Source organism: Nelumbo nucifera, chromosome 1, assembly GCF_055504915.1.
Source record: "Nelumbo nucifera cultivar China Antique chromosome 1, China Antique-T2T, whole genome shotgun sequence".
NCBI lineage: Eukaryota > Viridiplantae > Streptophyta > Magnoliopsida > Proteales > Nelumbonaceae > Nelumbo > Nelumbo nucifera.
The window spans coordinates 20,662,834-20,682,086 of record NC_142649.1 but is presented as its reverse complement, the minus strand read 5'-3'; positions in this window follow the sequence as shown (position 1 = coordinate 20,682,086).

Below are 19,253 nucleotides of genomic sequence, written 5' to 3'. Positions count from 1 at the left end.
GATACTCAAGGTTCTAAATATAGGCATGGATCGGCCTGTATCAGTATGTTTTTTTTTTAATTTATTTTTTTTTAACTAGTTGAGAGGGATCGGTTTAAGGCTCGGTTACCCTTTGAACCAGTGATTGATCCAATACAACCCTAGAGGGGTGTATTGGTAAGACATCGGCACGATACGTATTGATACTTTGAACCTTGACAGTACTCATTAACATGCTTATTACATAGGTGTTTTAATTTTTTTTAACCTAAAGGCACATTCATTCAACTTACATCTCAAAATGGACTATCGACCTTACATATGAAGGAGGTGATACCCAAGTTTTGGAAACATGATACTGATTAGCATAGGTAGCAAGTTTGTGAGTTAACCAATTACAACTTCGAGATGCAAAGAACACTAGAGCTTGAGAAAACAAGAAAGCAAAGATCTGCACTCCATAATTATATGGTGCAATCTAAGGATCTATGTGGGAATTGAACAGATTCACAATAGTTTTGGCATCACTCTCAATATGAAAAAGATTGTAAACCCAAACTCCGAGCCATCAATAAACCCAAACACCATCTGTATTAATCTTAACAAATCCATCAAGAGGTTTATCCCATTGTAGTGAAGAGACTGATGTAAGCGGAACCTGATTTTGTTTATGAGAATTTTGTCTACTTATATGAATTAGTACTTCTGAACAATGGGCTTGAACCGATGAGATTATAGAGGGTATGGAAATATGAGCATTGTTAAAGACCACCTTGTCACGATGCTTCCATATATACCACATAGTAACCACTAGGGGTGTCAATTGGACTGAATTTGGTCCAATCTGGTCCAGTCCAATGTGATTCCATTACAAATGGACCTGATCCAATCCCGTCCAATGAATATTTGGGACCATTTTGGATCAGTCCAGAGACTGTTCAATCTGTTCCAATTCCTGTTAATTTAGATTGGTTTTAACTCAAACCTGGTCCATTGACAATTATGTTCTTATTTTCTATCAATGGATCAGATATTGGCTCAATCCAATATAAATTCGTTATTGACAGACCAGGTCCAATCCAATATGTCATATTGGTCCGTTCAGTCCGTCCAAATTCAATATGTCTTATTAGTCTGTCCAATCCGTCCAAATGAATTTTGATTTGGATGGAGACCAACCCAAAACCGGTCTATTGACTCCCCTAATTGCCCAACCGGTAGGCATTCAAAGAATAAAATGTTGAATAGTCTCCACTTCCTCATTGCAAAGTCTACATGTAGGATCAACATTTGCAGACCTCTGAGCCATTTCTTTCCCCATTGGCAGTGAGTTCATACAACAACGCCATAGGAAGAACTTTATTCGTGGTATAAGATATGGGATTCGCCAGAAATGTTTCCATGTAAGTCCAGAACACAACCATTCTGCATTGGAAGATTCAGAGCAATTTCTTGTGAGGCATTTATATCCTGAGTTACAAGTATAGCGTCCATGAGGTGTCAAAAACCATATAAACCTGTCATCTTGAGGTATAGCCTCATAGGAGAGAGGAATATAGAGAATTTCGTTGCAGGAATTATGAGGGAAATAACTAGCAATCATTGCAAAATTCCAACCTGAAGTGTTCACATCTATAAGTACAGCAACTCTCTCACAAGCTGTCGGCCATGATTCTTTCAAAAAAATTGTAGGCCATGATGATGGTTTTTGTAGTAAACCTAGAGGCGTAAATCGGGCTGTGCCTCCCGTCGTCGGCACTAATTTGGACCGGTTTGATACAATGGACCATGGGCCATGCCAGGCCTGGTACTATTATATGGGTCATGTCGGGCTTGTGGTTTTAGGTCCATGGGCCGAGTTGGCATGACACGATTGAGAGGGTCGTGCCGGTCATGACACGGTCCATCTATATTATTTATATATATATATATAATATTATATAAATTATAATTATAATTATATAATAGTATATATTTTATAATATATTAATAAAATAAACAATTATTTTCAATTTTATTATATTAATTTATTTAATTGTTGTATATATAAGTAATTGTATACATAAAAAATTATATAAAATTAAAATTTTAAAATTTTTTCAATTTTTTTAAATAAGTAGCTTTGGCCTGGCCCAAAGCTTGGCCCATAGACCAACCCAACCCATAGCACGGCATGGGCCTGCACGGGCTTGGGCCATAGACCGTGTTGGGCCAACCCCCCAAGTTATCCTATGAATAGGTGGCACAACCCAGGACGGCCTGTGGGCCGACATGGCACGATCCACACTTTGCACAAACCACCCACAGGCCATGTCGTGCCGGCCTGTTTTACACCTCTAATTAAACCCGATTGCAACCATGGGTCATCAAAGATATTGACCCGCTAACCAGAATAAATGAGCCAATAGCTTCATGATGAGAGACTTATATCAAATGTGGGTCACGAAAACCCAATCCTCCTCTGTCCATAGGTCACAAAAAAGATTTCAATGCTTTCAAATATATTGGTCGTTTGTCAGTCTTAATACCCCACCAAAAGTCACAACATATGGCATTTAGTGCTTTACTAACAGAAACCGGAAGAGAATATGTGGACATTTGATAAAGAGGCAGTGCAGAAAGTATAGACTTTATAAGAGTTGTACTACTAGCACGCGAGAGCAAGGAAATATTTTAGGCTATGTTTGGTTTGAAGGAAAAGGTAGGGAAAGGAAGGAAAACATAGTGAAACCTATACAAGATTTATAAAGGTTTCTCTACAATTTCCTTCTTTTCCCTACTTTTTCCTTCAAACCAAACACAGCCTTAGTTCTCCACCCAGGTGGGAGTAAAACTTTTACTAAGGGATCCGTTTAATAGGATTTTCATGGAACTGACAGATAAGCATTGCTTGATCAACCCTATCATAACGTTTAGAGAGATCAATTTTGAGCAAAAAGTAACTTGTATCGCCCTACAATAATGCAGTGTTTTCAAAATACTATTTCTTTTAATTTTTTACTTTGAAATTTTCATAGGGATAGGTTGTAAGCAGTGTTTTCAAAATATTATTTCTTTTAATTGATACTATAAAATAATATTTATTTTAATTTTTTACTTTGAAATTTTCATAGGAATCGGTTGTAGGCATTGTTTTCAAAATTGGACCGGACCAAACGATCGGACTGGAAAAACTGGGAACTCTAGGCATCTGTTTCACCCAAAACTGTCCTTTGGCCAAAAATCGTTGATTTTATCAACAAATCACTGACCCGGGAGATCAAACCTAGACAATGGTTTTTGGCCATTTTTATAAGAGCAATTAACGTTTAAAAGCCTAAGTTTTTAGAAAACCCAAAAGGCATTTAAATAAGCCTTCAATACGAGATATATTGTGTCTAAATTTTAAACTTTACAAGTTTACATTCACCCATTTTGCACTAAGAAAAGAATAACTAACATTCAAAAGAAAACTTTCAGAATCAAGTAAACCCTATTGCTGGTTCCATGTACCTTCTTGGCTCATTCGAGCACCTATTTTAGACCTCTCTATTTTTTTCTAGTTATCTCTCACTTTATGGATATCCAAACTCTGCATTTTAAGGGCAGTGAGAGTTGGATTACAGGGTTGAGCTGGCCAATACTATTTAGTCTGGGGATCGATGCAATTAATTGTGTTTCACTTTCAACGTTATCTGAGGAGTTCAAATCTACGACCCACAGCATCCCACAACACATCCCCGCCATGTATTGAGAACATCTCCCGATGATGACATCGAGATGTGCTGTGGGATCGATGCAATTAATTGTGTTTCACTTTCAACGTTATCTGAGGAGTTCAAATCTACGACCCACAGCATCCCACAACACATCCCCGCCATGTATTGAGAACATCTCCCGATGATGACATCGAGATGTGCTGTGGGACATTGTGGGGCGCCCCCTTGTGAGGCGCAGATGTGAACTCTTATCTAAGGGAATGGGATCTGCTCCTCACACTTGGGCACCTCACATGTACATCCACCGTGCATTGGGAACATCTCCCGTGAAAAATAACTTACAAGTACGGGAGATGTTCTTAATGCATGGTAGAATGTACACGTGAGGTGCGTGTGAGGCGCCCTATGTGAGGAGCAGATCCGGTCTCTTATCTACGTGGGAAGTGGGACCTAACAGTTCTGACCTACCAGTACTATCTGAAAAAACCTGCATGATGATCAGGTTCTGTCTTAACAGGTGTACTTAATACCTAACCCCAAGTAAAATCTAAATCCTAAGTAAATCACCAAGTGTATGTTGACACGTTCAGCTCTGAACTCTATGGAGAGCATCAGTCATTCCCATAAGTGTTGCTGTCAATGGGTTAGCTCAAGCCCGAAATAGGATTGAATCGTTACAGTCGGATCAGACTTAGAGGTATCAATCGGGTCGTATCGTCCGCAGTTTGAGCACAGTCGGTCCCAATTTTGAGCCTCATGGTTCAGCCCAATGGTCACAGTCCGTGTCGTGGCCTGGCACAATTGTATGGGTTGTGTCGAGCTTGGGTTTCATGTCCACAGGCCATATTACTTGTGGCCCACGGACTAGTATGGCCCAGCCCACGACACAACCCAACACGGCCTATATATATTATAATATATATATAATATATTATATATTATATAAATTATAATTATATAATAATATATAGTATATGATATATTAATAAAATAAACAATTTTATTGTACTATTTTATTTAATTATTGTATATATAAATAATTATATACACCAAAGTTCATATAAAATAAAAAATTTAATATTATTTTTCAATTTTTTAAATAAATAACTTTGGCCCGATCCACGGCTTGATAGGGCCTAAGGCTCGACCCACAGACCAACCCGACCCATGGCATGGCATAGGACCATGTGGGCTTAAGCCATGGGTCGTACTAGGTCGACCCCCCAAAATATCCTAGGGAAGGAAGGCATGACCAGTTTTACACCTCTAACCAAACCCAATAAGCAAATGTTCATAACCAATTTCGAACTAGTAATGGGGACTATCAGGTCTAGCCCCATAAGACTCGACGATATTTGACAGTCATACTTCTAGCCTATAATTTGACAACGGATCTAATTATTTGTTAAATTGACGCATTTGGACATCATTATATGATGTATGGTGTTGAACTCGATCTTTAAAATTCTTTTTGATAAACCTCTCAAGTATGTTAGCCAAAGCTTGGGCAATTGATGCATCAGCCATTAGAATTTATAAGGTCTACGGTTTAGGCATCTTTCCTGTCAAGTTTTGCATGTGATCTCATGGTGGAACAGGGTCCTTGGTTATTTAACAATGACTTCATCCAAATGTGAAGGTGAACAAGAGCCTGGAGTATACTCTCAATAGAGTAGACATTTGGGTTCGTTTGTCTGGCCTACCAATGGAGTATCTCTTTGTTTTTGTTGTTCGGAAAATAGCTTTGAACTAGGAAATCCAACTTGATGTTGATAGTATTGCAAAATAGAGTAAATTTTCTCGATTCCTCATTTCCATGGGTGTCTTAGACCAATTGCAAGCTGAGGTTCCTTACACATTACTCAATGGTCGAACCATTCCCATTCAGATACATTATGAGTGTCTCCCCCATTGTTGTGTTGTGTGAAGCTTGGCCACGACGAATTAGTGTGCAAAATTCAACACCGGGTATGGGTGGCTTTGGAAGAATGCCAAAATCCAAAGGTTTGTAAACATTTATAGGCTCTCTCTAAACCCCATTTTTTCATGGATATTCTACCACCATCCCTGGCCAAGGCGAGGTCTATTGCAATGCCTACTTCGCTAGAATCCACTGTTCCATTCAATGTGGACAAAGCCCAAAGTATGACATCTTCTCCACTAGCGCTAGAAACGGTTACAAAAATGGTTGCACATGAGCCAACTATTAGCAACGCTATAACTTTGATAGGCAAAATTGCACCCGAATTTCATGGGGTTAGTTCCTCCACAACTAGCAAGTCATCTTCTCTTCTCTCTCCCCATATATCCCTTAATTCAGTTCCTTGTCATAATTCTAACTCTAACCACCATTTCACAAATGTAGTATATTGTCTAGAGATTTCATGGATGTTGATCATGATGACATGGCATCATTATACATGCTTCAAGTGCACCATTAAATTTAGTGTCAAATGTTTTTCTTTGGAACCCTTTAAAGGATGATAGGTTTCCTTCCAAAATTTTTGGAGGTGCACCCACAAAATCAAGCAAGTGGACCTCTCTTGGTGCCTATAAAAGCAAGGGACTCACAAATCTGAGAAGGCTCTATATCCTGTCGAGCCAGGGAAGAATATATTTATACATGTATTGAATATACAAGTTCAAATAGAGTTCTAATGAATATAGAACACTAATAGTGCTTATCAGAATATACAGATAGCTATTATGAGAGAATTATCACTAAAACCTATATACGTGGAGATATCTTCAACACGCCCCCTCAAGCTCAAGGGGATAACATTGAGCTTGGTATAGAGTGGACCAATATGTGTGGGAGGAAGGGCCTTGGTGAATATATCTGCTAGCTGATCAACCGTAGAAACATGGCGAACATCAATTAATCGTTGACGGACACGTTCTCTAGTGAAGTGAAAATCCACTTACATGTGTTTGGTATGATTGTGGAAGACAGAGTTGAAGGCTAGGTAAGTGGCCCCAATATTGTCATAGAGTAAGAGAGGGGGACAATGAAGATGAATGCCCAGATTAGCTAAGGATTGAAGCCATGAAGTTTCAGTAGTGGTGTCAGCAACAACCCAGAACTTCGACTCTGTACTAGATCGAGCAATGGTGTTGTGTTTACGTGCACTCTAGGAGACCAAATTCGAACCAATGAACAGAGAAAACCTACCTATGGGTCGGCGATCATTAGGGCAACTAGCCTAGTTAGCATCCATATACGCTATATGGGTAGTAACCACAGAGGGAGAAAACAACAAACCATGTTCCAAGGTCCCTTTTAAATAACTGAGAATGCGCTTGGTAGCCACTAAATGAACATTAGTGGAACCATGCATGTATTGGCAAACACGGTTGACCGCATAGGTTACATCTGAACGAGTAGCTGTGATGTATTGAAGGGCTTCAACAAGGCTCAGACAAGTAGATGGATCAATAAGGGGAGTACCAGAGGACTTGGTGGGGGCAACACTAGAGGCCATGGGAGAGGATAGAGGTTTGATACCATTGAGGTTGAAGTGCTTGAGGAGGTCGAGAATGTATTTGCACTGGGTGAGAACAAGACCTGAGCCATGGGAAGAACCTCTATACCAAGGAAGTATTGAACAACACTAAGGTCCTCTAAGGAAAATTCCCGACTAAGAGAGAGAATAAGAGCCTAGATTTCGGTAGTACTATTGTCGGTGACCAATATATCATCTACATAGACTAGCACAAAGAGATGAACATTTCCCCGATGAAGCATAAAGAGAGAGGCATCACAAGATGAGGTTTGATACGATAGGTAGGAGGCCAGGCGATAGAACCATTAACGAGGCACCTGTTTAAGGCCATATAAAGCCATGTTCTTGCAGACATAATTAGGGGACTTGGGATCAACAAATCCTTGAGGCTATGCCATGAAGACATCACGATCAACGAATCTATTCAAGAATGCATTATTGACATCCAACTAAAGAACAAGCCACTAATGAGACACGGCTAAAGCAAGAACACACCGGATGGTAGAGTGTTTGAACATGGGGCTGAAAGTGGCATCATAGTCAACACCCTCGACTTGTGAGAATCCATTGGCTACCAAACGAGCTTTATTGTGATCAGCTGAACCATCTAGCTTGTGTTTGACCTGTAAACCCATTTGGAGCCGATAACATGCATGTGAGGTTTTAGAGGAACAAAAGTCCATGTGCCATTATTCAACAAGGTATCAAATTTAGTGGACATGGTAGCACACCACTCAAGAGACTTGGAAGCAAAGGAGTAATATGTCAGTTCTGGTGGGTTGAGGGTAGCAAGTAATGCAGAGAGTACTGGATAGCAAGTGGCTAGCTGAGCTATAAGACGAGAAACACGAGCCATGGAGTACCTAACCATGCTATGAGTACGCACAAGAACTACAAGTGTTGGTGCAAATGTTAATAGTGGAGGTGGTTCAGGTGACACTAAAAAAGGCGGTGCAACTGGATATGTGGACTACAACAAGTGTTGAATAGAACAGTTGCACAAAGCAAGTTAAGAGGATGTATTAATGTCAGATAGAGGACTAGGAAATGACGCCCCCTTGAGAAGTATCATGGGACTAAACATGTTGCAAAAGGGAAGGCCCATCATGCGGTTATGTAGAAGGTTTGGTAGTGGGTTAAAAAGCTTGCGGTGGTCCGATGAAAATGGGCCCAGATGAACCGAGGCTGGTGGAGAAGTGGCCTGAGCAAAGGGAAAGAGAGACTCGTCGAATGTTACATCCCAACTGATATATATGCAACCTGTATTGGGTAACAAGCATCTGAAACCTCTATAATTAGCATTATAACACAAAAAAATGCATTGTGAGGATCACATCTGAAGCTTGTGATCATTGTAAGGATGTAAAAACAGGTAATAGGCACATCTGAAAGTTTGAAGGAGAGAGTAAACAGGGGAGTAAGCCATTAAACAGGACCTCGTATGGACATTTGTTCTTGAAGACGGGATTCGATAGGCTGTTGATAAGGAAGACTGATGTGCAAATAGCCTCATCCTAGTAGTTAGTTGGCATAGCAGCACTAGACACGAGTGAAAGGAAGGTCTCAGCGAGGTGACAATGATGACGCTCTGCAGATCCATTTTGGGGATGAGCATGCGGGCAGGAAATGCAATGTGTAATTCCAGATTGGTGGAGGTAACGGGAGAGGGAACGATACTCACCTCCCCAGTTAGATTGAAAAGATTTTAAGGTAGTATTAAAGTGGCGTTCAACATGAGTTTTGGAAGTAAGAAAAGTTGTATCAGCATCAGATTTTCGTTTTAATAAATAGAGCCATGTAAACTTAGAAAAATCATCAACAAAAATGATATAATAATAAAATCCATTGTGAGAAACTACATGGGATGGTCCCCAAACATAAAAAAAAAAGCAAGGTTAAGTGGAGCACAAGACATTGAGGGAGAAGGGGTAGGGAAGCCAATGACTCTTGGCACACTGACATGCCTTACATAATGGTGGACCAAAAGTATCTATTGTAGGAAGACCAAAATGAGAAATAACTTGATGAATGATATGGAGGGATGGGTGTCCAAGTCTGCTATAACATTGATCTACAAAGATAGATGCGCCTACCAGACTAGTTGGTCCACACAATTTATTTTCAAACTGTATGACCACTTGAAGCTTATAAAGTTCAAGTCTAAGAGGTCCTTGTAAAAGGGTTTTCCTTGACGTATGATCCTTCACAATAAAACCAGAGGAGTCAAAATCAAAACATGTATCCTTATCTTTATAGAATTGAGGAATTGACAACAGGTTCTTAGCAATCTCAAGTACATGAAATATATTGTTTAGACGAAAAATATGACCATTGTGAGAGAACAAAGAAGAACCAACATGTTGAATGCATAGACCTGAGTCATTCCCAATTTGCACTTGATCAGGGCCATTGTACTCACACTGAAGTTATAAGTTGTTAAGGCTAGAGCATATGAGTGGTAGCTCCGGTATCTAGGTACTAGTTGCGATCAAAGACTGTGGAAGCTCCAGCATGATATGTAATGAACTGAGAGTTGGAGTAGGATTGGTCACCATGAAATGATGCATCGAACTACTTATTGTATTGCAAGGTTGTGTGATTATACAAATTGCAAAGTTGATAGCGCATGCCATTGTTAGGGTTGTTACTAGACCTAGGACCATTAACATGGCCTCTCCCACGACCACAATTTCCACCCCTACCATATTTTTTATTGTCGATACACTGTTGAGTGGGTTATTGAGAATGAGACCTATCGCTTCAAGAGTTGGAGTTGGCTAGATCGGCTGAGGGAGCAACAAAGTGTATAGATATCAATGGATGCTGGTGTTATGTCCAAATTTCGTGACTGACAAACAGGCTATGAAGATCTTCCACACCTTGAGAGTGGATGTATCTATTATGGTGGTTAGATCCAGAACAAATGTCTTATAATTAGCACCAAGACCAGAGAGGATGTATAGGATAAGGTCCTCATCAGTGACAAGGGCATCAATTGCTACAAGGGTATCTACCAAAGCCCTGGCTTTCTTAATGTATTGAGGAACATGGGAGGATCCCTTTTTGAGATGTAACTGAAGCCTAAGTTGTAGAACTTGAGCTCAAGAAGTGGAGGCAAAGGACCGCAACAATGCAACCCAAACATTTGATGAGGTTGTAAATCCAACAACCTGAGCCAGAACTCCTCCTGTCATAGAGGAATATAGAAAACTGAGGATCCATTGATCAACTTTAACCAATGAGTCAAAATCTGGATTAGGTATTTGTTTGGTTGGATCTTATGGTGAAGGGACTTGTAGTGGTGAACACTTTAGAGTATCTTCAACAATATTGAAAAGGCCATAGGTTTTGAATACAAAAACACAATGGGACTTCCACATCATAAAGTTGTCTCTATTAAGTTTCATTGGAGTGATACTTGATAGTGTTGGAATGTTTGAAGTTGAAGCAATAGTGGTTGCGATGGAAGTAGTGGAGGATGCCATGGGGAAGGTTGGTGGCTTTGATACCATATAAAAACAGGGGACTCACAAATTTGAGAAGGCTTTATATCCTCTCGAGACAGGGAAGATTGTATTAATACATGTACTGAATATACAGGTTAGTATACAACACCGGTAGTGCTTATTAGAATATATAGATAGCTATTATGCTAGAGTTATCACAAAAACATATCTACATGGAGCTATCTATAACACACGTGGAGATATCGTCAAGAATAACCATTTTAAACTTTCTATTGCTCTTGATGATAATAATGTTTCTTTTATGATGCATGATGTCCAAAGCCCTCCTTATTGTGACACACCATCTACTTTGGTAATGCAATCTCCACGAAAAAGAGATGTTTGACATTGTGTCTACTCTCTCATTCATTATGCTCAATTCAAACAAGATCGATCTAATCCTTCAACGATGAAACTAGTTCCAAAGAGCCCTCATCTACCTGATATGCATCACCTTCCTAAAGTTCCTCCGGCTATGTCCCCTATTCCTAAGATCCACGAGGTGCATGTGAAGAAAATCTCTAATCTCAAACATCAGGATCGTTTGTAACTGACTATGCACTATTTTGCTTAACATTATAAAACCGTAGTGGTGGGCTCCTAAACACCAACACTGGATCCACGAGTTGTCTATCTTGGAATTGTTAGAGAACGGGGAGTCACTTGACAGTTCATCGTTTTTACTAAATTCTTAAAATATGAGCATATATCATTTTTTTTTATTTGTGAAACAAAGTGTTCTAAAGCTAAATCAAAGAAGCTATTGCGCTTTTATTACCTATATAATGTAAACATTGTCCCTTCCCAAGGGGCCCTCTGTATATTATGGTTTGGATGGGTTAAATCATCCTACTTATGTGGTATGGGATTTATTCAATTGCTATTATACCTTTATACAATTAGACGATTGGCTTTTTTATATGGTGCATTCTATGACTCATACCTTAATGAACCCCATATACTTCATTGGGGATATCGATGTTATACTAAATCTGGAGAAAAGCGACAACAGAAGAGTTAAATCTCAATGGTATAGGAAATTTTCACACTTGTTGCATGAATGTGGACTCATTGGTTTGGGTGGTTTGTGCCCCTTATTCACCTAGTTAAGCCAAAAGAATGTTAGTGATCTTGTGAAACAAAGATTGGATAAAGTAATATCTACCCATAATTGGATTCAACTATCCCCTCAAGTAGTTGTGCACCACCTACTTGCGGTGGAAAGTGATCACTCTCATGTTATCTTACATCTTGTCAGTAATACAAAACACCATAGTTTGAGGATCAACCCTTTTATTAATGAATTCACCTCTCAATAGTCTGTTGCATTAGGCTCTTTTGTTTAGTAACATGAAGCAATGAAAAGGTCCAGGACAACATGGGTGTCAATAAATATGACAATATCCAAAAGCATATAAGTAGGGGTGCAAGTCGGTCGGGTTTTAATTCAACCCAGGCCCAACCCTAAAAATTGAGTGTAAAGCCCAAGCATGGCTTGAGCTCGAGGTGAAGCCCGAGCTATTCAGCCCAAGCCTAGCCTACACTAAAATTTGGTGCACTCGGGTTGGGCTAGAGCTGAGGACGGGTTCAGGTTGGTCAATTAGCCCACACTAAAAATTGATAATGTGTGTATATGTATGCATATATGTATAGTTGGGATAAGGTCGGCTGGGCTTGAGTCGGGTTCAGGCTTCCTAAGGGCCTAAGGGCTTGGCTTGAGCCCAACATAATTTTAAAACCCAAACTTTTGGACCTAGACCCAACCCAAGGACAAAAAATTTAAGCCCAACCCATGTAAAATTGTGGGTTGGACTGGTTAAGGCTTGGGTTGGGCCCGCCCAAGTTGCACCCCTACACATAAGTAGACGGGAACAATGACTTTCTACCCTGCAACATATGGACATTGCTCACAATATGGGATATGAAGAACATTTTATGAAAATGAAGATTGAAAAGTAGTTGCCTCAAGATGAGGAATATTGGAGGCAAGTGTCTCATGTTAAGTGGTTAACAGAAGGGGACCGAAATAATAGGCTTTTCCATCTAGTTGCTTCTAACAATAGAGGGCATACTTCAATATCATGGCTTAAAAATAATGATGACATGTGGATTTCTTCTCACTAGGAAATAAAAGTTATTCTTACTAATTATTATAAGAATCTCTTTTATTCTTCCTCCCCTAATACCTTTGCATTCCAAGGACTGACCCCAACAATTACTATGGAAAGCAATGAGTGGCTATGCCTCATTCATGATGTAAATGAAGTTAAAAAATGTTTTATTTAACATTGGTGCCTACAAGGCACTTGGGTCTAATGGTACACAAGCCTTTGTATATTAGTGATGTTGGCAATTTGGCATTTTATAGGTGATGAACTAGTCAAGTTAATTTAGGATTGCTTAAGAGATTACAAAAATTTTGTTGAATTAAACAATGCATTTCTTTGCTTGATTCCTAAAATTGATCATGTTGAAGAAGCAAAGGATTTTCGTCCAATTGGATTTTGCAATTTCACTTATAAAATCATTGCCAAAATTATTACTCTTCAATTGTGAATTTTATTACTAAATGTAATCTCCCCGTTCTAGTTTGCCTTTACCTCTAGGTGATAGATCATAGATAACACAATTGTAATTCATGAAGTTGTTCACACAATGAAAAGACAGATGGACAAGGTGAGTTATTTCATGTTCAAACCTGATCTCTCCAAGGTGTATAATATAGTTGAATGGTTTTCTTAATGGAAATGCTCCGTTCTTTGGGCTCTTGTAAGCAATTTTGTGAATCAATATATGATTGCATATCTACATCATAATTGGATGTATTAATAAATGGAGATATGAGGCCTTATTTATTTCCTTCTCATGGATTGGAACAAGGCTATCTTCATTCACTCAACATTTTTATACTTTGCTTAGAAGTACTTTCATCATTGCTCTCTAACCAACTTGATGCATGTCATCTACTTGGATTTCATTTTGGAAGGGAAGGTCTTTGTATGAATCATCTATGCTTTGATCCTCTTATTTGGCAAGTGTTCTTGGACTGAAATTTTGTGTACGAAGGAGCAATTGGATGTTTTTTGTCAATGGTCCAAACAACTAATCAATTTTCAAAAACCTCCCATCAATTTTAGTAACAAAGCTCATCATCAACTTCGACTATGATTAGCTTCATTCCTTGGTGTAAGACAAATGGGAAATGTTGAAAAATATTTAAGTGGATAATTATTATTCTCCAACTTTAGAGTTAGAGACTGGAATACCATTATTAACAAGTTCCAATCTAATAATGGAAATCTAGAGTTCTCTTTGGAGTAAAGAGCACTATTTCAATCAAATATACAATGGAAGTAGATCCTCTATATCACATGCAAATCTTGGAGGCCCTCTTAAAACCCAAATCTATATGAGGATTTGGTTTATGTAATATGTACAGCTGCAACTAAACCTTAATTACCAAACTCTGGTGGTGATTATTAAAGGAGAATGATGCTCTATGGGTGAAACTTTTGTTAGCTAAGTATTTCCCTTTCCAAAAGTTCTGGAAGTACAAAGCTACTAGCTCAGCATCATTGATATGGAAGGGTATGATGACACGCAAACATCACCTACTTGAGGGAAGTCATTGGTTAGTTGGAACTAAGTGACATTTAGATGCCCATGTTGAACCCTAGAGATATCTCTACAACTGTTGGCAATCACCTATCAACTAATCTCTTACTACAAGTTGGTGAATTAATAGATCCAACTTCTAACTCTTGGAACTAGAACTTATTGGTTTACCAATTTCCTCTTTATGTTGTTATTAAAATACTTTTTATTTGGTTGATACTAGTGGAATCAGGTTTGGACAACTACATAATCTAGGTCCACACTCCAACGGGCAACATCACAAGTTCTTCCATACTCAATATACTTGACTCTAACACGACATCCTCATCAAATGACTCTATAATTATAGGAGATTTTAGTTGGAAGCAATTTTGGAGTCTGAAATTGATACCACTAAATATTCTATTATTTGTATGAAAATGTCTTACCAATTTAATCCTAAATTCCTAACAAGAGGTATATTCTATTAGATGCATAAAATTCCCAAAATTGCCCATTGTGCTTACGTGAGATAGAAGTTGTATCACTGTTGTTTTTCCATTGCCTAGTGGCTCAACTAGTCAAGTTTGGCCCTAGCCTCAATTTGAAAACTGATGATATTGATGCCTCCATTCGTACATGGGTTCTCTCTAGTGGAAGATAGATCATGAGAATCCAAACACTCAATTTAAGAATTGATGATATTGATTCATTCATTCATACATGGACTTCTCTCTAGTGTAAGATCGATCATGAGCATCCGAACACTCAAAATTACCCACTATGCATGAAATGAGATTATCTTTTGCAATAGTCAATTCAACCATCATTTCGTAATATTTCAAGCATATGCCTTTCTACATATTTAATTTTAGAATGGATGATGTTGATGCCTCCATTCATACATGGGCTTCTCTCTGGTGGAAGATAGATCATGAGCATCCAAACACTCAAAATTTCCCACAATGGATGAAATGATATTACCTTTCACAGTAGTCAATTCAACCCTTGTTTGGTAATATTCAAGCACCGACCCTTCTTCATACTATTCTCCTGGGGCAAGACACCATTGAGACTGTCCATGTACCCATTGAAGATGCAATTCCATCAAGTCATTATAATTGGATTCCACTACTAATCGGTATGCTTAAATTGAATGTAGTTGGTTTTGTCGATTTGACTAATATAGGGGTGGGTTTCATCTTTCATAGCCATGTGGTTGATTGTATCTATGCTTGAACATTACCCTTTAATAGTCATTCTCCTCTAGTAGAGCTTTGCACTGTTAGAATGATTGAAAATTGCAAATAATCTTGGAGTTTCTAGTCTTATGTTTAAAGTGACACTCTCTCTTTAGTTAGACGTTTATTGGTAGACACTATTGAACCATCATGGTCTATCAACATTCTATTTACTTAGTATAAGCATCTATGGTGTTTCTTTACAAATACCTCTAGAACTCATATTTTACATTTAGCCAACAGAGCGACTCATCATCTTGCTAAATTATCTCTCTCTCACTTGCACTCTCTAGTTCTAGAGTTTATAGTTGGTCCATGTACATTTTTTTGTTGATATCATTGTACAAGAGACTGTTATTGAGGTTTGATGAATGGATGAGTGCTAAGGAGCCTTCTAAAAAAATTGGAATCTTATTAATAAACTTAGTGACTCGGTGCATTGGTTTAAACACATTTGGAAATTAGGGCTACCTTCTAAAGTCTCTATTTTTATGAAGAAATTTATGCATGGTGTTGTTTCTATTGATGACATGATAAGGAGAAGAATTCATACAACTTTTAAATGTTGTTGTGGTGGGCCTTGTAGCCAACACCATGTATTCGGGTTGAAACATTCACTCATTTGTTTGGTAATGGTGTTATGGCCAACACGGTATGGAATCACTATAGTAATTTGCTCAATATCCCTATCATTCAAACCCAAGATATTATTAACAAAGTTAAATCTTGGTGGAACATTATAATGGAGTCTCCCTTGGACAAGTGGCATCTCATTTATCAAGAAAGAGCATATCAAAAGTGGTTTTTTGCACTCTCAAGCAAAAGCTTCTTTAACACGTGTTTATTCACTTGATGATAGTTGCCTCCACTCTAAAAAAAGTTAGTGATAGTTACATCCACTAAAAAGAAAAAGAGACAAGGGTAAATTACAAGGACCCCTGTACTATGGGGTCAGTGACAAAGACCCCCTATACTTTAATTTGCAACAAAAACCCCCCTGAACTTTTATGTTGTGACAAATACCGCTTAATCGTTAAGTCATATGACGGAAAATGTTAAGTTACCAAAATACCCAACTAAACTTTCTCTATTTTATTTTTCTTGCCATTTTCTCTTAAAACATAACTGATCCAAAAATATCTTGATAGTCGTCAAAAAAAGAAAAAATCTGAAGCTAGAACCTATCCTATTGGGGTCAGTTCAAGTTTTTTGAATTGGGACCTGCTTGTCAATATTGGTCCTAGGGTCGATTTTGGCCTTGGTAGTTCTAGGGTCTACCCATGGAATTTGTTCTTTCTTTATCCGCTTCCATCCACCCCCTCACCCGAAAAAAAAATGGAACATGTTCTTTAAAAACATGATTTTAAATAATGATGACAACAACAACAACAATATTAATAATAAAGGGAAAATTCCGGATTAGTCTCTTGTACTTTAGGGGTAGTCTCACTTTAGCACTTAAACTTTTGAAAACTCCCAATTTAGTAACTGTCATTAGTAGTCCGTTAGTTATCTAACACATGGGATGCCACATGCGATTTGAAGCATTTAAAAATTCCAAAATTACCCTTTAGAAGAAGACATTGTTCATTGTCTTCTTCCTTGAGATCAAACTAGAGCAATTGTGAATAGAATTCCAAATCTCCGATCGGTACTATTTATGCTATATGAGGCTATTAGATTTGAAGGTGAATATAGAAACCAAATTAGAAATTCTAGGTGTAGATGACTATCTAGGGCTTTAGAAGATGTGTAGTAAAGTTGTTTGCCCTTTCACTATGCAGATGGTGAAGTTGTTACTAATTGATAAATCTCAAGGGAAGATTGAGGTGGATTTTAGTTCAGCGAACTTTTTATTATTCATTCTTTCCTCTTCTTACAACTTTTGAATTAGTAAGAAAATAGTAAAATGCATAACTTAGCTATTTGTCCATTCACAACACATAATAGAGTTGTTCAATATTGTTAGTTGATAAAGAAATTTAGATAATACATTAAGGGCATTTTTGTCCTTTTAAATGCCACTTAACGTCTATTGGCGATTTTGGACTAAATTGGCAGTTTTCCCCAATAATAATAACAACAACAACAACAACAACAACAACAACAATAATAATAATAATAATAATAATAATAATAATAATAATAATAATAATAATAATAATAATAATAATAATAATAATAATAATAATAATAATAATAATAATAATAATAATAATAATAATAATAATAATAATGAGAAAAATTATCAAACCACTTAAGTGACTTGTAAAGCGAGACCCTGGTCATTGTAGCCTTAAGTGTTTAGGTTCAAATCTTTACATCCTTAAAGTATTTTGGGATTTTATTTCAAGGTAAATTCAATTCCAAAGCTACTTCTTCAAGTTGGTTTGAGTAATCCTTTAGACCCTATAATTGACTTGAATAAGGGTATGCCTATTCCTAGAATTTGAAACCATACCCCACTTAAGTGATTTGTAAAGTGAAAGCCTGGTCATTGTAACCTTAAGTGTTTTGGTTCATTTTTTTACATCTTCAAAGTATTTTGGGATTTTATTTCAAGGTAAGTTCAATTCCAAAGCCAATTCTTCAAAGTATTTTGGTTGTAGTAGAGTAATCCCTTAGACCCTATAATTGGCTTGAATAAGGGTATGTCTATTCATAGAATTTGAAACCATACCCTACTTGGTAATAGTTGGGTAAGGTCAGTTCAAGGCCAGTTCCATTCATTCTAGTTAGAAACTACCTATTTGCTAACTCTTAGGTTCAAGTTTCATTAAATACACCATTAAAATTTAAATTCATTTTATTAATGACATATAACAGTTTTAATAATTTATAGTTAATTTATTCATACCTAATTAAATCATTATAATTATTTTTTATGTAAATATATATTGATTGCAACCCAAATTCGTTTTGAATCTAGAATCCCCCCACAAGATTGTATTTGAATTAGAGTAAAACAAATCAAGGTGGTGTTTGGCGTGTCTTTTGGCATGTCTTTGGGTTTTTTTGGAAAGCTCAAAAGACCAAAAAATTGTAGTTTTGGCATTTTTCTATTTGGTAGCATCATAGAGACGAAAAGACCCATCGTCAAGCACATGAAAAGAGCAATAAAGTCGAAAATCGAAAAGTGAAGCTTTTAGTTTTTCCATGCTGAAAATAACATTCCCAACTGTTTTTTAACGGCTAAATAGACTATGATGCAAACCAAACAATCTTAAATTATAAATACAATACCCTAAAAGCTTAATGCATCTTCGTATCTATAAGATCTGGGTGCTGTTTGGCAAGTCTTTTTTGAAAAATCTTCTAGAAGATTTGACAACCAAAAGACATAATGGGATTTTACATAACGATCTTGGTAGCCTCTGACTTGTTTGATTGGAGACATTTTTCCGTGAAAAGATGAGATGAAACAAATAGGAAAATCTCCATTTGGAGCTTCCTGCATCTTTTCAGGATTGCGTCTTTCGGCGTCTAGATTTTTTCCCAACAAAACTGGAAAAGATAAAAAACCGGCAACCCATATGAAAAGATGTGCCAAACAGGGCCTTAAGGTGCCATTTGGCAAGTCTTTTTTAAAAGATTTTTTGGAAGATCTAACAACCAAAGACATAATGGGCTTTTACATAAAGATCTTAGAAGGCTATAGCCTGTTTGGTTAGAGGACCAAACAGGGCCTCGTTAAAAAAACTTAACAAAAGGCCCCTAAATTTGGTCCGATTC